Source organism: Spinacia oleracea, chromosome 3 (genome assembly GCF_020520425.1).
Source record: "Spinacia oleracea cultivar Varoflay chromosome 3, BTI_SOV_V1, whole genome shotgun sequence".
Lineage (NCBI taxonomy): Eukaryota > Viridiplantae > Streptophyta > Magnoliopsida > Caryophyllales > Amaranthaceae > Spinacia > Spinacia oleracea.
The window spans coordinates 27674864-27686079 of NC_079489.1; the positions used below are offsets into that span (position 1 = coordinate 27674864).

An 11216-nucleotide genomic window follows, 5' to 3' on the forward strand; every position below is an offset into this window, starting at 1 on the left:
GTAGTGAAAGCGAAGTTGATTATGTAATATGGCTAATGAAGTTTTAACTCCCAACCCTTCCTAGAAGGTGGGGGAACTTAGAACTGAAGCTTTAAATTATCAGTTGGGCTTGTAGGCTGTTGTACTGCTTTCTTTGGTAAGTAATAAATCTCCTTTATTTGCCAAAATAAAAAAAAATGCAATGATGGATCATCATACGGTCATTAAGGCAAAGGCCATGACCGAAGGAAACATGAAGCACAAAGTCAGCGAAAGCTGAGTACGAACAAGCTAGAAACAAATCCTAGTCTAACATGCTTCACTCAACAATATAAAATATAATAATCCACATGTAAAAGCCATTTAATAACAAGTAATCATGGAGACAAGACTCGACACTTGACTCGACTCTTGACTCGACTCTTGACTCATACATTTAGTTATAAGAATTAGCGTCGAATGGGTAAAAGAAAATATCCATGAAAGGGAAAAGGGTGTTGGAAGCCAACCACACACCAAAATAATAATTAAATGTCGGGCCATACCGATTGTCGGGTCATACTGACGAAATTTCCGCGCTTAAAAGAAAGAATGAAACAATGTCTTCTATCATTCAAGGAGTACAAGTTTTCCGGCAAGACTCCCCCCATTGTTCATACGCAAGGTATATATGTTCCAACAGTTTCGAAGCTCATTCGGGTTGCACTTTACGTTAATAAATATCTTATGCACAAGGTGAACTCAAGACACCACAACAAGACATAAAATACAAGCAACCAAACACTGACACTTCATTTTAATCCTTTAGGACTTGTGATCAAACATAAGACTCAAGTGATATTACTCCCATTGTTCCTTCTCAATATACTCTTGAGATAATCCGACATTGCCAGTTAACAAGCGGGGAATGCACAAGGCACAAATAGTCCTTAGTTCAATTCACATAGACTTCCCAAATCATACCCTACAGCGGGGTAGAATAAATGGTGCATAAGGCACAAATACTTGGCTCAAAGTATGCTAGACATTCCGTATAATAGCATAAACATAATCCTTGCATGTGAAACACCCATACATGCATATAAACTTGAACAACATGCTTGACATAATTCAGCGATTAAAAATGATCACAACATGACTGTCCACATAGGCTTCATAATTCAACAATAAACCATAATGTAGACTCCTACATTTGTCCCTAGACCCGACACAGTGTGTTCGATGATGAAACCAAACACCGCTTGGCTAAGCTTTCCTGAATATGCTATGAACGATCCATGACTGACTTTTCCTGTAAACCATATTTCCATTTTTAGAAACTACTATTTATAATAACTGCTATGCCTGAACGCTGCCCAGAATGGCAACTGTATAAGATAAAATATCCGAGTGTTTAAGTCGCATTCCTAAGGATGGAAACCGTGAGTGAGATTCGGGTAAAAACCGATAAGACTGGAAAAGTGAAGTAAAGCACCAGCGTTGGCAATCTAAGCGCCACAATTTTCCAACACATAAATCCTAAGCGTCGTTATATTTCGGTGTAGCAGTTTGTTTCTCACACAATCACGCGAAGATAGAGTTAATCCAGCTGTCACCAGAACATATATGGCGCTGAGATTTCAAGCGCTAGAAATAAACAACGCTCTTGATCCAAGCGCTGAAATTTTCTAGCGCTGCACATATCTCACTTGAAAAACTCTCAGTTCGAAGATTTATCTTATTCTGCCCTATTTTACTATAAATAGGGCCTCTGAAATCCGGAAAATAACACACATTCATAACCCTAAACCCTAAGCTTGAGTATTGACCAAAGCTTTTCTCTGTCCTGAATTCGTGTGTCTGCCGCATTTAACACTCTGTTAAGCAGACCCTGCCCACACGATCATCCGAGTTAGTCCGAATACTACCGAAGTGCTGCCGAAATCTCAACCCAATTCCTAAGCCTAAAACATACAAAAACTCTGGAAGAATCCCGTCCCGTAGTCAGTCAGTCATCAGAAAGTTCTAAAGCCAAACGGAAAGCTAGTAAGGTCAAGTGATAGATGTTCACTAGTAGAAAAAACCCCTGTTGCAGCCCCCTTGTTGCAGCGTACATGTATTAATACGCTTCAACAACCAATCGGCCAACGCAGGTCAAACCCTTTAAAGGGTTGTTGCAGCGTACAATTTAATTGTTCCCTGCAAAAAAGTTTATTGCAGCGTACATTTTAAAAGCCCCCTGCAATAGCCCGTTTTTGTTGCAGGGTACAATTTAAAGCCCCCTGCAATAACCAGGGAAACAAAATTATTCTCTAGCTAATTCATAACAAATTAAGCCGCGTCTCAAAATTTTAATTCTGGCGCTCAACTCCCTTCTTCTCCCCTTACCTTTCCTTGCGTCGTCCCCTCAAAAAATAAAAAGCTAAACTGCATCCCAAAGTTTCAATTCTCGTTGCTCGCATCCTGTTCTCCGTCAACCTTCTCGCCGCAGCTAGTTCTCTTCGTTGTCCCATCTCTTTTAGGCTTGTTCAATTCGTTTATCTGATTTTTGTTTTAAGAATTAGGGTTTGTTCAATTCGTTTTTAGGGTTCTGTGATTTTGTTCAATTCGTTATTAGGGTTTGTTCAATTCGTTTGTTCAATTCGGTTTTAGGGTTCAATTTGTTTGTTCGTTCAATTCGTTTGTAGGGTTTGTTCAATTCGTTTTAGGGTTGTTCTCGAAGATGGATATGCCGAAGACATTAGATGCGACTGGGGCAGCTGGTGAGAAGCGGACATTGGAGGTGGATGCTGTGATTTGAGCTGATTGGGCCAATTCTAGGGTTGCTAAGTTTATTTCTGCTGGGGATTATGAGTATCTATTGCCTTTCAGGTTAGTAGATTTATTATGGGGATTATAAGTCATATATTCCATTGTGAAAATGTCCAATTTCAGTAGGAATATAATACACTAGTAGAAAATACTCAAGTGCTTTGAGCCAAGTGCTTGGGTTTTAGAAATAACTGCTTATTAGCATTTGGTTTTGTTCTTCTTTTGCTTCTTTGTTGTTTGGGTTGTAAGCAGACCTGTGTTGGTTTTGCAGTTGTTGTTAGTTTATCTGAATTTATGAGAAAGGTAAGAATTTCTTCAATTGAGTATGTGGTGATAGTTTTTTGCGTTTTCTGTTTTTGTTGAGGTTCAGTGAATCAGTGATTGTCTAATGTACTTGAATTGCTTGTAATATGTGATTTCTTTATGTAAATTATTCCTTCTTAATGCATATGCTTATGACTTGCTGGTTATATTTGCGGGTTTCCGAGCTTGTTATGAGGTTTTAACTAGAAAGAAAAAGGTGTGTGTGTTTTTTTTTTACTGAGTTAGTCTCTGTTGCAGTTGGGAAACAGATCATGTCGAGGCTGACCATTTAAAGGGTAGTAGAAACAGAGATTCAACATCAGTCTTTTCATTTACTCCGTAACTTTTTATGCAATTAGATCTCCTAGGTTCAAGAGCTTGAGATCGATATACTCATATTGAGTCACATTGTAACTTGATGCATTTGTTGGAAGAACAATGGTTGACATCAAGTGATTTTAATTTAAAAGTTTTAAAACTAACACTGGTTGCCTGAGGTTAGTTAGTTTAGCATCAACTGACATATTCAATTATGAAAATCTTTTTATTTGTATGCAATATCCTGAAATCTTAGATGTAAACGTATCTGCCGTGTCCTTGTTATAACTTTGGGATTCACTGAGGTTGAAAATCATCTCAATTTAAATCATAAATGTAGATGAAATAAGCTGTTGTTTTTGGTTTTTGGTATAAGAAGATTTTGTTTTTGGTTCTTGGTATATGATTTAAAATCCATGTCATGGTAATTGTGTACAGGAAAATAATATATTTGAACCTCGTGCAACGAATCTTCAAGACCTTTTTAAATTTTTAGCATAATACTTCAGACACGGGGTTCACTCTATGTTTTATTTCATTTTTTAATTGAAAACCTTGTGATGTAGGAGCTCTAATCTGTACGCAGTCAGCTTGTTGTAGAGCAGTCTTGGTGTTTTAAGCTTGAGGTATGTAATACCAGACCTGTTTTGATTTATTGTACTTTTTTCCGCTTGAGTTGACATCTTTGCAGCTTTGTATGTTCTGAAATATTTTCCCGCACGTTCTTCTTGGATATATGGATATATTTAAACCATGTTTGGATAGATACCCATCTCTTGTCGATGGCTGAGGCTAACTGAAAAACATGGGAAATAGCTTTGGGCATCTGATTTAAATAAATATTAGTGTAAAAGCTTTGGGCATCTGATTTCTAATCCATGTACTTATGTAACTGACGTTTCATTTTTTTGCTCCCAAGTAATTGATGCATACATAATTTCTCATCTATTTGCTCCCAAGTAATTGACGCGTGCATAATGCCTTGACGGAGGGGAGGGGGTCTGATTTCTTCAACCATCAGAAATCTGTTTCTGACAACCTTGCAGCTTTGGCATAGATTGCTTATTCAGGCAAAGATTGTGGTATGTATTTTACTCTGAACTTTCAAATGCTGAATTTTTCAATCCCATCATTCCTTTTCTGGGTTTTCTAAGACATCTCTTCTTGCTAGGTATGAGTATGCCTAGTGCAAAAAGTTGGCAAATTGCTGAATTTTATAGCAACAAAGTATTGCTTGGAAACTCTTTTTGAATGATATAAAATTAATGCAAGTATCTAAAGAGTCAGATATGCTTACAGTCAACAAACAACTATTTTTGGATGAATTTAGAAAGAATTATTTTGTCAGTTCGTTTTTGGCCCTCTGATGTTCTTCAGAAGATGGTTTGCCATCACGCATACTGTTGTAATTTAAAATTTTGCGGCTTTGTACTATACAAAAGTACTTGATATGGATTTTCTGATTGTTCGGATTGTTCATTGTTCTTAATTACTCAGGTTCTGGTTGAGTACAGAAATAAGGATCTTAATCACGTGGAGTGGGCCAAGGCTTTGAAGGAGCTCTACTTACCAGGTTTGAGGGATTATGTTAAGAGTTTCTATCCACTTGGACCACTGTGGAGTTTCTGTAGCAAAGCTATTGTCTCTGCTGCGCCTAAATCCCCTGCACCAGCTGCTCCTGCAACACCCCCACCACCTCCTGCTCCTTTCTTCTCAGATCTAAACCTTCCTCTTCAAAACCAAAGGTTGGGATGTCTATCGGTTAATTTTTTCGTGACCATACTTTTTTCATTCCTAGTCCCGAGAAAGGTCACTGATGACATGAAGGCAAAGAATCGTGCTGACCGCAATGGTGTTGTCCCTGTTTGTGTATGAGATGACATTTTCTTTTCCATAGCTGATTAGTTTCCCTTTTGCACTTCTTATTTAGAGAATGGAAGAACTTGAAAGTGAAACGAGAAGAATGAGGAAAGATCTAGACAAAGAAAAGGTACAAGGGGAAACTTCTTTTTATCTCCTTTTCTTTCTCTTCCTATTTTCTCCTGCTGCAAGAAGAATTTGTTGATTGTAGTCTAAAGCAGGGCTAAGAAATTCTGTGTAAATGAGTAATTGTCCAAGACAGAAAGTAACCTTTTTATGGATTGCTTGTTGCAGCCAGAAGGCATCTATAGCTGAACTGAAAACATAGCTAGATGAAGAGCGTGACCAAAGAAGAGAAGAGCGAGAAAAGGCTGCTGCAGATCTGAAAGCTTCAATACAAAGGGTTCAGTCCGAGGCTGAAGAAGAATTAAAACGAGCATCAGATGCTGCTTCGAGGCGAGAAAGAAAACAACAAGAAGTTATCAGTAAACTTCAGGTACCAACCATTACTTTATTATAACCTCTATTTCATCTGTAGATTCAATGTAGGTGATGAATTTGTTTTATTTTTATTATCTGGAATCAGAAACATCGATATAGAGTATAAGACTATATGGATTTCTATACCATTTATGGTATTAATGTGCTATTGTTTTCACGGTTTTCACCCCATTTTGGATTGCTGCATTGATATAGAGTATTAGCAAGTTGGTTGGATTACGCGGTATTAATAGCAAACCAAATTAAGGGTCAAGTGTCTAGCTAGAGTAAGATAACAAGTCCTGACATCCCACCTATGTTGTCACTGACTAGTAATCTGTCATCAGTTTGCCTCTTTTGTTGATGGAAGTAGAGTTTTGGCTTGTAGTTCATGACAAGTAAAAAGGGGAAGAGAAGAGCATTGAATTTAACGAGATAAATGAAGTTATGTTGCTCAATCACGAGACCCACTAATGAATCCATGTGTTTAAATCACCGGGCGATGTGGTTTAGTGTACTGCTCGCTTATCGACATTTTGGATTCTATATGTGATGTGACTAATTTCAAAATTGTTTTGCCTACTTAGAAGTAGGGGAGAATGAGTCTTAGAAACATAAAACTAAGTTCATTAGTTGAGAGTTGGGAGAGAAAACGGCCATTTTAGTCAAACGAGGTTTAAATGTGCATAACATGACCAAAGTATGTGATAATGAGTATTGGCAACCTAATACTAAGTATATCAAACATATGAATGGTTTAAAATACCTATTTTGGTTAATTAGTTGAGAATTGGGAGCGAAAACGACTATTTAAGTCAAAATATGACATATAACGATCAAACGAGACTAAAATAATATTTTCGGTCCTAACTTTGAACTAAAGAACCTAAGGACCCATTTCAAACTTAATACATGATTAATATGCTTAGTTTTAAGTTTTCAATACTCATTCCAATCTATTTATGCACATTTAAGGCTCATTGGGTCATTATAGATCATATTTAGGCTAAAATGACATTTTTGCTCCTAACTTTGAACTAACGAACCTAAGAACTCATTTCAAACTTACTACATGATTCATATGATTAGTTTTAACTTTCCAAGGCTCAATCCAATCTATTTATGCACATTTGAGACTTGTTTGGCCATTATATGTCATATTTAGGCTAAAATGACATTTTCGCTCCCAACTTTGAACTAACAAACCTAAGAACTCATTTCAAACTTACTACATGATTTATATGATTAGTTTTAACTTTCCAAGACACAATCCAATTTATTTATACACATTTGAGACTTGTTTCGCCATTATAGGTCATATTTAGGCTAAAATGACAGTTTCGCTCCCAACTTTGAACTAATGAACCTAAAAACTCATTTCAAACTTACTATATGATTTATATGATTAGTTTTAACTTTCCAAGACTCAATCCAATCTATTTATACACATTTGAGACTTGGTTGGCCATTATAGGTCATATTTAGGCTAAAATGACATTTTCGCTCCCAACTTTGAACTAACGAACCTAAGGACTCACTTCCAACTTATTATATGATTAATATGATTAGTTTTATGTTTCCATGATTCAATCCAATCGATTTGTGCACATTTGAGACTTGTTTGGTCGTTATAGGTCATATTTAGGCTAAAATGAGGCATTTTCGCTCCCAACTTTGAACTAACGAACCTAAAAACTCATTTCAAACTTACTACATGATTCATATGATTAGTGTTAACTTTCCAAGACTCAATCCAATCTATTTATGCACATTTGAGACTTGTTTGGCCGTTATAGGTGATATTTAGGCTAAAATGACATTTTCGCTCACAACTTTGAACTAACGAACTTAAGAACTCATTTCAAACTTATTAAATGATTCATATGATTAGTTTTAACTTTCCAAGAATCATTCCAATCTATTTATGCACATTTGAGCCTTTTTTTGCCATTATAGGTCATATTTAGGATAAAATGACATTTTCGCTCCCAACTTTGAATTAACGAACCTAAGAACTCATTTGAAAATTATTACAAGATTTATATGATTAGTTTTAGCTTTCCAAGACTCAATCCAATCTATTTATGCACATTTGAGGCTTGTTTGGCCATTATATGTCATATTTAGGCTAAAATGACATTTTCGCTCCCAATTTTGAACTAACGAACCTAAGGACTCACTTCCAACTTATTACATGATTAATATGATTAGTTTTAAGTTTCCAAGATTCAATCCAATCGGTTTATGCACATTTGAGACTTGTTTGGTTGTATTGGTCATATTTAGGCTAAAATGAGCCATTTTCGCCCCCAACTTTGAACTAAGGAACCTAAAGACTCGTTTTAAACCCTTTAAATGATTAATATGCTTAGTTTTAAGTTTCCAAGACTCTTTCCAATATATTTACACACATTTAAGGTTCATTGGGTCATGATAGGTCATATTTAGACTAAAATAACATTTTCGTTCCCCACTTTGAACTAAAGAACCTAATGACTCATTTCAAACTTATTACATGATTAATATGCTTAGTTTTAAAGTTTTCAATACTCGTTACAAAATAATTATGCACATTTAAGGCTCATTGGGTCGTTATAGGTCATATTTAGACTAAAATGACATTTAATCTAATGCTCCCATCAAAATTTTGTTTTTGAAGGTCTATACTCCGAGGAATGCGCCTTATGGTAGTGAGGAAATTGATGTGGTTCGTGAGCAATGGGATAAGTTTTTTACCTGCAAGTATTTATTATTGGCCTGAGCGCGTTTGATCGAGTTGGCTTAGATGTTATAGAACAATCTTTTATATTAAAATGTATGCGTACGTTGAAATTGGAACACATATATTTAAATGTACTACATGCACTTTGTTTTGGGATATATAATATACAAAACACCAGTTATTGTTTTTATAATTGTTATACAGGTTGCGATATTATTATTGTTGTGACAGTTTTCTATATTTAGTGCTAGACAATCATCCCTAAATAAGATTAAAATTTTCCCGCCAAAAGTGTTTTGTTGCAGCGTACATATATATATGTACGCTGCAACAAGGGTGTAAATTTTGGCAAAATTTTAGACTTGTTGCAGCGTACAAATAGATGTACCCTGCAACAGGTGGGGTCTTTTGTAGCGTACACGAATTTGTACGCTGCAACAAGTCAAGATTTTGGCGAAAATTTTGGCACTTGTTGCAGCGTACATGTATATGTACGCTGCAAAAAAGTACTTTTCGCAACGAACATTGTACGCTGCAACAAGTTCAGACTTGGTGCAGGCCCCCCAGTTGCAGCATACGATGTACGCTGCAACAGGGGTCTAAAAGCCCGCTGCAATAAGGGTTTTTTCTACTAGTGGTTCTTGAGAACCGCAGTATACTATATACTGTAACCTGAATCTATATTTTACCGCTTTCGTCACCAATAGTTCTTTAATTTAAAATACTCTTCATCAATCCAGAAATATAAACATCACAATACGGTGTTCATAACCGTTCCCATCAGTTTAATTAATCAAAATCAATAATAATTATATAATTTAAAATACGAAATTGAAATAGAATAGGCAAGGAAGAAGAGAATTATACCAAACCAGCCTGTATCACGGTACAATCATGAATTGAATGTGATTGGGCGCAAACAGAATTAACGGAACAAGTACAATGCACACAACGCATACGAGTGGGCTTGTGTGTGTGCGCGGGCAGCTACGAGCAAGCAGCAAAGGCGGGGCTTGGCTCGGCAGTAGGGGCACTGTGCTCGTGTGGGCACGAGCGAGAGGAAAGAGAGGCGAGACGAGAGGGCGAGGGAGTGTGGTGCGTGTGCGGGCTGTGCGCGAGAGGCAACAACAGCGTGCACGAGGGTGAGGTGAGGGCGAGTGCTCGAGGGCACAGCACAAGGCAGCAACGACGAGCGGGGTGCTCTGGTGCGTGTGTGCGGGTGAGGGGATGAGCGCACACGAGGCAAGAGAGCCGAAGGAGAGGAGAGCAAGTGGAGAGAGAAAATTTAATGAAATATGGGGATCATCAATGTGAGGGGTTATATTTATAGGTTCCTAATCCCTAGTAGGCTTAGGTTTAGGGGTTTGCATTGGGCTTTCACAATTGGATTTGGATTAGAATTAAAAGCTTTAAAACTCTGTTGGGTTCACCAACTAAATGGAATTGGGCTCGGAATTAATTTAAAACATGACCCAATAAATTTTCAGGCTTAAAAAATAAAATAATAAATTTATTTAATTTATTTCGGAATTAATAAAATAATAATTATATTATTTTAAATAAAAATACATTCAAATTTTTATTAAATGCAACTTAATTTCTAAAATTCATAAAAATGCTTTATAAATATAATAAAATATATTTATAAATTCAGAAAAATACGAGGTATTACACATAGTCCCCTATAGATAATCAATCCAGCCAAAACTTCCCCATTTCTCCATAACCTTACCATCTCTTCCATGAATGCCCTTCCAATTTGAAGTATGATGAACTCGTACTTTAACTCCTTCAAACAAAAACCTAATACATTCATCAGCAAACTAAGATTCCTACTCATAATCTTCCATATTCCAGACCTTTATGCACTTCTGGACTCATATATAACAAAAACTTTATTATGAGAGGAAACAAACTGTTCCACACTAGACCTGATCAAATGGCGGGCCGGGCCGGGCTTGAGCGTAAAAAATGAGCCCACTATGTCGGACCGGGCTGGGTCGGGCCGAGATTCGGGCCATATTTTGTGCCCAAACCCGTTATTTTCGGGCCGGGCCAAATTTATAACTAAAAAGTGTATTTTTGTGTTTCCCAAACCCGCCCAAAAAATTAAAATTTTCGGACCGGGTCGGGTCGGGGCCGGAAACCGGGCCGGAAAATTCTGCCCAAACCCGCAAAAAATTCGGGCGGGCCGGGCCGACGGGCCGGGCTCATCTTGATCAGGTCTATTCCACACTCCATGAAACTCATTCGAATTGTTGATTCAACTCAATTATTAATTCCCTTAACAATCTAATAGACAGGAAAAATCCAACTAATTGCAACAATCCAAATCTATCCCGCTTGATTAAAATCAAAATATTAATTACAAGAACAAACAAGAAAAGGCTTAACCAAACTTCAAATTGAACAAAATAGACAATTTAAAACCCAAATTTATCCAAGACAAAAAAAAAATCGAATTTAAATATATGAAATTGAATAGAACAATCATTTCAAGATAAAAAATCACCTGAAAAAGAATCTTGATTCGTTCAAGAGGCGTTACGGCAGTTTTAGAGACGCCGCCGACAACTCCATCGGCGAGAAGCTTCCTGGAGAAAACAGGCATAATATAGCTCAATTGACTCCCACCATATGAGAACTCTACCTTTAATGCTAAAAGGAAAATCGTTGAGGCTGCTCCCGACATTTTGGTTTCGATCGACAAAACTCAGCAGAAACTGGGAAGGGAAGAGAAGATCAAAACGGAAGCACCGAAAGG

The 11216-nt window shown here is 36.9% G+C and overlaps 1 long non-coding RNA gene across 2 annotated transcripts; it reads left to right on the top strand.

The window, feature by feature from the left end:
• Positions 1-2272: 2272 nt before the first annotated feature.
• LOC110793039 (uncharacterized) lies at positions 2273-8645 on the top strand. 2 transcript variants are annotated; one of them, XR_008930259.1, is made up of 7 exons: positions 2273-2829; positions 3957-4016; positions 4351-4472; positions 4888-5135; positions 5321-5380; positions 5545-5746; positions 8390-8645. It is a non-coding gene; the product is annotated as an uncharacterized lncRNA (long non-coding RNA). The 2 variants fall into 2 exon arrangements; XR_002534571.2 differs by having other exon boundaries at positions 2274-2829; positions 4310-4472.
• The last annotated feature ends 2571 nt before the right edge of the window (positions 8646-11216 follow it).